Source organism: Sycon ciliatum, chromosome 3 (genome assembly GCF_964019385.1).
Source record: "Sycon ciliatum chromosome 3, ocSycCili1.1, whole genome shotgun sequence".
In the NCBI taxonomy this organism is placed as follows: domain Eukaryota; kingdom Metazoa; phylum Porifera; class Calcarea; order Leucosolenida; family Sycettidae; genus Sycon; species Sycon ciliatum.
Window position 1 is genome coordinate 30,940,900 of NC_088645.1, and position 10,314 is coordinate 30,951,213.

The following is a 10,314-nucleotide window of genomic DNA, read 5'->3' on the forward strand; positions in this document are numbered from 1 at the left end:
AATGCCATGTGTTGTGCGGTGTGTGTACGCGCATGCACACAATGCCATGATGAGGGTGAAGGCAGTTTCGACAGTGGATTGGATTGTAAGTCCGACTGTGAATCGGACAGTGAGTCTGAAAGCTAAGGCTGGTGGACTGCACTATTGAAGTTTTTGAATTGATTTGAATTTGAATTGTACTTTTCCACTCTGCAGCAAATGACAAATACACTACTGCGCTATTATTTACAACATCTTCCATATCGCTCGTTTGCTAAGATCAGCTTATGATCGCTATCACTCTGCCGTTTTCCGGTGTCCTTTGCTTCGCTCGTGCTAGCTCTCTTCCGCTGGTGTTGTCGAGATAGTGTCCCAATAAATGAAATCCTCTCATACGAAAGATCCATGTTTGGGGGTGTTTTGGTCAAATTTTACAACAAATCAATCTGTGCCATCTCTAATCACCATCAATAGGAAATGAACGCTCGGCAAAGGGCAACCATGATCTACAAATCATCCAAACACAAGAACAAATTCACATCGACTGCACTAATTTTCAATAAAATATCGTATCACATGTTGCCAATTTCGATCAAGGAGTCGTAAAATAACGTAAAATAACGACTTCCGTAACGAAACCTAAAATTGGTTCTCCCCAGCTTATGCCCTAGTTCTGGACATGACAACAAGCCGTTTCGACATCCCTAGAACATGGTCTTTCCACCCATGCAAAGCTCAGGTTGTCTGCTTGAGACTGAAACGGGACTTGCAAAACAACGTCTTTCAGATTTGGGCCGCAGGACTACACCCGTTTTGGTTTTTTCACCATAGACGTAAACGGGAGTCGGAGAACGTGGTGTCATCACACCACGTTCTCCGATTCCCGTTTACGTCTACGTCTATGGTGAAAAAACCAAAACGGGTGGTCGTGTCATCAGACAGGCACAGTTCTTGACGCGTACACGCAGTCAGGTTTTGTGGAGAAATTTGAACCCACGTACATCGAAGTACAGGGTCGCTCGGAAAAAGGCTGGGGGAGATACGCACGTTCATACAAAAAGTCGTATACCCCCCCCCTCTCCATACCACGTCCACGTCTCCCGTTTCCTCTGCTCCCGTTTTCACCCCGTATACGGATCATCATGACAACCGACCAAAAACTCCTTACGTGGACGTAGACGCAGCGCTTTGTACCATGGTGTGATGACAGCCTTAGGCCGTCATCACACCACGTTCTCCGACTCCCGTTTACGTCTACGTCTATGGTGAAAAAACCAAAACGGGTGGTCGTGTCATCAGACAGGCACAGTTCTTGACGCGTACACGCAGTCAGGTTTTGTGGAGAAATTTGAACCCACGTACATCGAAGTACAGGGTCGCTCGGAAAAAGGCTGGGGGAGATACGCACGTTCATACAAAAAGTCGTATACCCCCCCTCTCCATACCACGTCCACGTCTCCCGTTTCCTCTGCTCCCGTTTTCACCCCGTATACGGATCATCATGACAACCGACCAAAAACTCCTTACGTGGACGTAGACGCAGCGCTTTGTACCATGGTGTGATGACAGCCTTGGCGCGCTCACACTGCGACCAAAACCAGCGTCCATGCGGCCATGCGGCCAAGTTGCATGGCAACGGCATGAACTTGACCAAAACGTCGCGGCCACGTTTCAAATCGTGACCGCGACCCCCGGAGGGGGGTGCCACGACTTGGCGGCAACATGATCGTAGACGTGAAGCGTATTTGTGTACAACCTGGCCTGAAGTATGTTCAATTTCTCAAATTCTGGTGTGTTGATTCATGAAAATCGGCGGTTGTCAACGTCACCTCGACATTTGCACATTTTTAAAATTAATTATTTTGTAGTTGTGGTCCTGCACGCACGCACCGCCATATATGCATTCTTTGCCCTTTTTGGACGATGTCGATTTTGTTTTTGTTTTTGTAGTTGCTTCGTTGTAATCGGGTCAGTGACCAATTTCTACAGTGTACTCGTTCAATACGATGGCAGCTTGGTCTGGCTTTTCGGTTTCGGAAATCATCTTTCTCTACTTTTTCTGCGATGATGGAATGCCATACCTCAAGACATTTCAGTTACACCGGAAAATACAGTTCTCATCTCGGCAACAGACGAAAGAAACCACTACCGGAATTTCCACTGCACTGGCACTTGCTCTGACCACGAGGTCAGGAAAGCGAAAGCGCTTGGATGTCAGCCGCAGTCCCTCAAGAGTCCAAACCTACCTGATTGTATGAATTATTTCGCCGACTCGATCAAGAATACGAGCCAGGAGCCACGAGGCACTTCCTCCAACATGCAACATGCGAAAAATTACATCCAAAACGGGCCACAACTTTATTAGGAAACGCACGAACTCTTTTGGATACGAACTGCAATTCGTAAAGTTTGTGTGACAACTTCACGTCTACGCGTGTACGAGGCCTAGTGTGAGCACGACTCCCACGTTTCTGCGTTTTGCTGACGCATGGACGCGTGCTCATGGTCGCAGTGTGAGCGCGCCCTTCGGGCGCGCTCACACTGCGACCACAACCAGCGTCCATGCGGCCATGCGGCCAAGTTGCATGGCAACGGCATGAAGTTGACCAAAACGTCGCGGCCACGTTTCAAATCGTGACCGCGACCTCCGGAGGGGGGTGCCACGACTTGGCGGCAACATGATCGTAGACGTGAAGCGTATTTGTGTACAACCTGGCCTGAAGTATGTTCAATTTCTCAAATTCCGGAGTGTTGATTTATGAAACTCGGCGGTTGTCGATGTCATCCTCGACATGTGCACATTTTTAAAATTTTGTAGTTGTGGTCCTGCACGCACGCATCGCCATATATGCATTCTTTGGCCTTTTTGGACGATGTCAATTTTGTTTTTGTTTTTGTAGTTGCTTCGTTGTGATCGGGCCAGTGACCAATTTCTACAGTGTACTCGTTCAATACGATGGCAGCTTGGCCTGGCTTTTCGGTTTGGGAAATCATCTTTCTCTACTTTTCTGCGATGATGGAATGCCATACCTCAAGACATTTCAGTTACATATCATCGGAAAATAAAGTTCTCTTCTCGGCAACAGACGAAAAAAACCACTACCGGAATTTCCACTGCACTGGCACTTGCTCTGACCACGAGGTCAGGAAAGCGAAAGCGCTTGGCTGTCAGCGGCAGTCCCTCAAGAGTCCAAACCTACCTGATTGTATGAATTATTTTCGTCGACTTCAAGAATTAAATACGAGCCACGAGGCACTTCCTCCAACATGCAACATGCGAAAAATTACATCCAAAACGGGCCACAACTTTATTAGGAAACGCACGAACTCTTTTGGATACGAACTGCAATTCGTAAAGTTTGTGTGACAACTTCACGTCTACGCGTGTACGAGGCCTAGTATGGGGCTGTTAAGTGATGACGTCACAGTTCCTTCGATACGCATAGCAACGATCCCACTGGGGACAAACAAAAGTAGCGTCGTCTCCACCGAACCAGTTGTCAGTGGCAACATATAGGAATCGTGTACATTTCTTCGTTTCTTCTTTGCTGTTTTCAGTGAGTGTTTTGTTTTCTCTTTGTCCTTGATCTCGACGGCGTTGTCGTGCTCATTACCTTACTGAGACGTCTCTTGTGACTGTAGCCAGTGTCACGGAGGATTTTATTGGCGTGACGAGGTAGATCGCCGAGATCGAGCGTGAAAAACGCTCTGCATTAGTAGCTCCTGTAGAATGTCTTCTGGGATGGCGTATCCATGGTCAACAAAGCCAAGGTGCAAGACAGCATAAGAGATCGTGTAAACGATGTGAACTCCAAAAGGTAAGCTCCTGAACAAGTGGAAAGATATGTGTATTTACAAACTCTCTCTTCATCCATCGATTGCCGCTATGCATTGCATTTTGTCTTCACAGATACTCTGGACAAATAAATTATATTGTAACTGGAGAGTGCAATCGTGCTTGGGACCCATCCCAATGTCATCACATGGCTGTGGTGACTAGTGTATACCTGGGAGAGTTTTTCCTCAACTGAGACGGAGTGTAGGTGGATGGATTATGAGAAATGCGAAGATGTGGAGTAAGTTGTGTCGAAGAAATGTGTAATAAAATAAAATTTACTTTACACTCAAACATACACTGTACATGTACATGTAACATCATGATAATGATTCCATCTTCATTATCTCCGCAATAGGTACGCCATACGCACCGAATACATGGTGTGTGTGCACGCGTGCGTGCGTACATGCACACACTCTCATGCGTGGCCGAGTTGGCTGGATGAACAGACCATGCATTTGCACGAGGTGTCCGTCATGTCATTGGAGTGCTGTACTTTATGACTCAGGGGCGTAGGAGGGGTTTTGGAAGTGGTACGACCGAAGGTCGGTGCGGCGGAAGACCGTGTTGGAGGGGGTCCGCCGCCCCCCCCCCCCCCCCCCCTGGGAAAATTTTGTAAAAAAGACACAAAATCCTGCGTTCTGGGAACTTCTGGCGCAGTGTGCAGTCGAGTCGAGTACAGTACTCAGTACGACTGCAGATGCATAACAGATCTACGAGTACGAGTCTAGAAAAAGGTCTGATGCGCATATGCAAATATCGATGGATCCTGATTTTTTTATTACGGTTTTGCACATTCCAGACGGACCACACTTTTCGAAAAGTGGTGCGGCCATGGTCGTACCAGTCGTAGCGGGTGCTATGCCCCTGTGACTTTATTCCAAAATAGTATGTCGTGCCCCTGTCAAATGGAGTTTGTGTCTATACTCAGCGGGTATCGGGCCATGACGCCACACTGCAGTTAGCGCTGGAATTAAAATAGCACTTCATGGATTATTTTAACTAATTTCCTTTGCTCAAGGTTTGGAGACTCCACTGTAGCCAATACTTGAATCCATACATCCTGTACACACACCTTGTACACACTCTCTCTAACGGTCTCTAGGCTACACTGCAATTGATATACATTAGATCAAATTTTCGGGCAAGGCCCATCATCAGGAATAAGGGCCTTGCCCGAAAATTTGATCTAATGTATATCAATTGCAGTGTAGCCTAGAGACCGTTAGAGAGAGTGTGTACAAGGTGTGTGTACAGGATGTATGGATTCAATTTCCTTTGCGTTTACTTTGTTGAGCCCGTGGTTTCATTTCTGTGTTCTGTTATGATTGGCCTCTGGAAATAATCGGAGTGGATGTCATTTTTTGTCATATGTGTGTGCCTTGTGCAACAGGTTCAAGGCTAGATGCACTTCACATTCGGCGTGGGATCTCGGCGTCTGGGACCTGATAACGTCTTGGTTGCCGGGATGGGTAATCAAGGATGATACTACTCGGCACACCAATGTACATGTCAATGTAGTTTTTACTTTTTCAGAGCTGCACTATTTACGTCTTGATGCTTACTTCGGTGCTAGTGTCGTGTCCGTGTGTTGCTACAATGTCATTATCTGTATTGTATTCCGTCTGCTTATACATGTGTCTTTATGAAGTGTTTGCCGTGGCGGCGATGTGTCTTGTCGATCAATAGTGTTGTGAAACCTATCACTATTCATGCTTTGCTGGCTACTCGCTCGCTCCGCGCCGTGCACGCTACTAGGTCTTGTATATAGCTCGATGCTTTGCATCGATCGCTGGTTGTTGTTCTTGTTGCTTCTCTTTTGTTTGAGCTTGGTCCTAGAGTGAAGCTTTGATCTGCTTGTGTGGTGAGGGTGAGGAATGGGTATCTGGATTCCTGGTATATTTCCGTAAAGAACCTGGAATTGTAGAATCCTGAGAGTATGTCTGGCCCACTCCCCGGTCATGACATTAGCGTGTTTCCCCCGGATTATTTCTATCATCCTGCATGTTCTTGGGCTGAGCGAGCACATGCACGAGTGTGCAGCTATAACCCTGTGTATCTTTGGTTACACTTTGTTCTGCAATGCATGTACCTTGTAACAGTCTGTGCTTGCACTGCTTTGTGTGACTATTCAGTGCATCAGACCCAGGTTGGTTTGGTTGCCGGATGATCTCTTGTTGCGTCGCTCTGTGTTTTGTATTCATCAATTTTTCGGCTTGAGAATTGAGCTGGTGTGTGGTTCCCAATATGAAAACATCATGCTGGTGCTCTGTGTTTCGATTATCGACTGTCCGAGCAGTCACGATTCATTGCCAGAACGGTCAATACTGTAGTCTCTTCACGTGTTTGTGTTTTCGCCGGGGGAATTAGCGGTGAGGTTGCACACAGAACGGCAGTGTTGCATCACTGGACGACCCTGCCTCTGCATCTGACTTCATTTCCCCAGGATCTGGTGCAGATACACCAGACAGTCACTTCCTGTAAACACGCAAACAGCAAAAGAAGAGATCCCGCAAATCAGGAAAAACCATTGCGGAAAATATCGAGTAGATCATACACCATTCAATAATTTGGAGTAATTACAGTGAGAGAAACACTTCAAACAGTGCTCTCTCTTTCTCCATCCTTCCAAAATACCCTGTAACAATTCCCTGGAATTAATTTATTTTATATTCTCAGGACATCATTCTGAACAACTTCTTCCATGGGTCTTCAATCACCACGGAGGGCGAGAATACAGCTAAGTCATGCAGTCTACGGGAGGTGCGGGCTGTCATGGATATAGAGGCTGATGTTGTGCCAGCGTGAGGGCAGAGACAGAAAGAAGACGCTGATTTCTTGAACAACTCACCTACATATAATCGAATCCACAGGGAGCGCTCGTACTTTGATCCATCAGGAGGCGAATAATCTTCAAAGCACTCTCAAACACGGAGTTTTACAGTGGGCAGCCAATTTCACAGCCATTATGAAGGCCCTCGACGACTACAGGAGATTTGTAGAGGAAAGAACAAGGAGTACAGAGCGACAACAATCGCTTGAAGAAAAAGCAAAGAAAAACTGCTCTCTCTCCAGTCATTTAGATGCTGTTGCCCTTCGCAACTGGTTCCATCCAGAGGACGCGACTTTTGTTTGTCCCCAGTGCTCTCCGTTGCTATGCGTATCGAAGGGGCCGTGACGTCACACTTAACAGCCCCATAGTAGTGTGAGCATGACTGCCACGTTTCTGCGTTTTGCTGACGCATGGACGCGTGCTCATGGTCGCAGTGTGAGCGCGCCCTTAGGGCCGGGTTCCACTGCGGCTCCGCGGCTCCGCTGCTCCGCGGCACTTGGCTGCATGCAGCGGAGCAGCGCGGTTCCATTGACACTCGCCTTTCGCGGTACCGCGGTCGTGGTCTACACTTTTTGATGACGTCTCACCTGCCTGCGCGCGCGAAATCAAAAAAATTGTCGTGTTCTGGCCTGCGCAACGAATTAAATTTTGAATTTTAAAATTCTGGCGTACGAAACAATGCAAAGTACGGGAAACAGGTCGAGCCGCGACCGCGGCTCGCAGTTTTTGGTCAAGAATCGTAGCAAAAGCTCGCGGTGAGCCGCGGCCTCGCTGCTCCAGCTCGAGCCGCGGTCACTATGGTAATGATGACGTTTCAAGCCGCGAAAGACGAGCAGCGGAGCAGCGGAGCCGCAGTGGAACCCGGCCCTTAGGGAGGTCAGTGAACGCAAGGCGCAGGCCTACACTCTGCGCATGCATTGCGTCATCGATTTTTTGAATGTGATCGCGGTGGGGCCGACAGAGAAAACATGGCCGCGGTCTGTTTGCACCGCTGGGAGTCGTAAAATTACTGTTCTTCTGTCCCGGATCCCGCGACCATTCAAATCATACGCGACACGGAGGACTCACGTACTCACCACGTTCTCAAGGCGAGGACGCATAGTGCTCCTGACTACAACCATAACCCGGTTGGCAGAGTCCCGGTCTTGCGACCATTTGAACCGTATTTGGATACCCAGGTTCGGACCCTCGTTACTCCAGGGGTTGTTAGGATTTAGAAAATTTCTTTTTTTGTGTTGTAGAAGTCGTCGTGTTCAGTCCATGCGCCAAGACCGAAAAAGTCGTCTAAAAGTTGTACTTTTTTATGCAGATTGGCCACTTTTCCGAGCTGAATATATTCGAATCTTCGTCGAAAAATTGTCAAGAAAATGTTAGATGTCTCGAGTCGTTTGCAATTTTCTCTCCATCAGTGCTTGTTTGCGGAAGTTTTGCTTTCCGGACACCTTGATTGGGCCTTTCACCTTATGGATGTCAGTTGTAGTGGTCGTTACTCATTGTCTCGACGTCGCTGGGAGTGTTCTTGTGGGAGCTATCAAATATTCGTAAAAATCAGGCAAGTGGCAAAGAAAAATTCGCCAAATTTTTGGGCAAGACAGTATGTAGACATCGATGCTTTCCTTTGACTCTCCACCGATGTGGAAACACTTCCAGAAGCGTTCATCGGTGTCCGGTTCTTGATGGGGTCGTGGTGGCCTCCTCGGTTTGGAACAAAACAAAATCAATGCATTGTCTGTTGTCACCAGTGGGAGACATATTACATGGCAAAGAAACGCACCAGCACCGGTATTCACTCTTGAGGGGCCTGAGATAGAAGCCCACATCATCTTCGTTCAAATGACAAAGTTCTAACCAGGGTCTGCAGACCGTAATTTCAATGTCATTTTTTGGTCCCTTTTAAAAAATGGCCTAGCCAACAGCCTGTATGTAGTTTATGAAGCATTGGCGTGTTCTTCGGGTTTGCAATCATGTTATACTACTCATGACCTTCTCTTGTAAGATTCGTGCGAAACTGAAAGTTGTAATGTACTCTCAGGACAGCTTGAAGTAGGTTTCAATTCTCGGTGAAGGGCAAAGATCAAAAACCGTCATTGTGAATGTCAATGGGAATATGATCCAAGAGTCCACAACCCCAAGGGAAATGTATGATGGACTCTTAGTATGATCTGTGCGCAAAGAACTGCAGTTGAGTCATTGTTTTAGCAATATGTGTGCGTTCTGAGTTTTAGCACATTCTTAGACTCTTATTGTGCTGGAGTGTGCACTTTATAACACGTGTACATGTATAACAAAAGCTGAATTATACAACGGTAGAAAATGATATGCCCCATTCTCAGCTTTGGTTTCTGGCGTTCTTTTAATTATTAGTATTTCAGGCTGCGTGTTCTTGGGCTCCGTGTTCTTTAAAGGGGAAGTATACCCTAAAATCAAATTTTCACCAGTTGTAGTCTTCGGGGTGCTGAGTCGAATGGTTCTTGGCCCGAGGAAGCTGAGACACTCCCTTCCTCCTTTATTCCCAATCGAACTCGCGCACTTCCACCGAAACTGGGTGACTGCGCCCTACTAGATAGGGATTTGTATGGAAAAATCACTAAAAACGCCGTTTCGTTCTTATAAAAGTGCGGATGACCGCGATTGGTGTAGTCTTTTGGCCGCTGAGTCGGCTGGTTTTGGTCCGAAAAGGCTGCGATGCAGCGTTCGGCCCTTATTCCCAATCGAACACGGTTGAGTAAGCGGTCACGTGCTCACTTACAGCCTGTTTGGGCCCGTTTATGTCACTCGAGTTGAACCTTTGAACCAGGGAGTCGCAAAAGCCTCTTACGACTCCCTGCTTTGAACCTTTGAGTTGAACCTTGATGTGAAAATTGTAGCCTGCAGGCACGGTGACCAGGCGGCTGGTGTACGCATGACCACGTGACCGCTTACTCAACCGTGTTCGATTGGGAATAAGGGCCAAACGCTGCATCGCAGCCTTTCTGGACCAAAACCAGTCGACTCAGCGGCCAAAATACGACAACATATGGACCAACTGTGGTCATCCGTGCTTTTATAAGAACAAAACGGCGTTTTAGTGACTTGTTCCATACAAATCCCTATCTAGTAGGGCACAGGCACCCAGTTTCAGTGGAAGTGCGCGAGTTCGATTGGGAATAAAGGAGGAAAAGAGTGTCTCAGTGTCCTCGGACCAAGACCATTCGACTCAGCACCCCGAAGATTACAACTGGTGAAAATTTGATTTTAGGGTATACTTCCCCTTTAAGCCTAAAATCAAATTTTCACCAGTTGTAGTCTTCGAGGTGCTGAGTCCAATGGTCTTGGTCCGAGGAAGCTCAGACGCTCCCTTCCTCCTTTATTCCCAATCGAACTCGCGCACTTCTACCGAAACTGGGTGACTGCGCCCTGCTAGATGGGGATTTGTATGCGAAATGTCACTAAAAGCGCCATTTCGTTCTTATAAAAGCACGGATGACCGCGATTGGTCCATATGTTGTAGTCTGACTCAGCACCCCGAAGACTACAACTGGTGAACATTTTGATTTTAGGCTTAACTTCCTCTTTGACGTGGCTCTACTGTACGTGTACCGTAAAGTACCGTTGATCCGCCCCCACGCCATGTCGCTTCCCAGCTGGGTTTTCGGCAGGGGGCGAGAATTAGATCAAGGCTGTC

At 47.4% G+C, this 10,314-nt stretch overlaps 1 long non-coding RNA gene across 1 annotated transcript; it reads left to right on the forward strand.

Moving 5' to 3' along the window:
- The first annotated feature begins 3,387 nt into the window (after positions 1–3,387).
- On the forward strand, positions 3,388–6,091 carry LOC135811958 (uncharacterized). Its single transcript, XR_010552730.1, has 2 exons — positions 3,388–3,797; positions 5,211–6,091. It is a non-coding gene; the product is annotated as an uncharacterized LOC135811958 (long non-coding RNA).
- Positions 6,092–10,314: the final 4,223 nt, after the last annotated feature.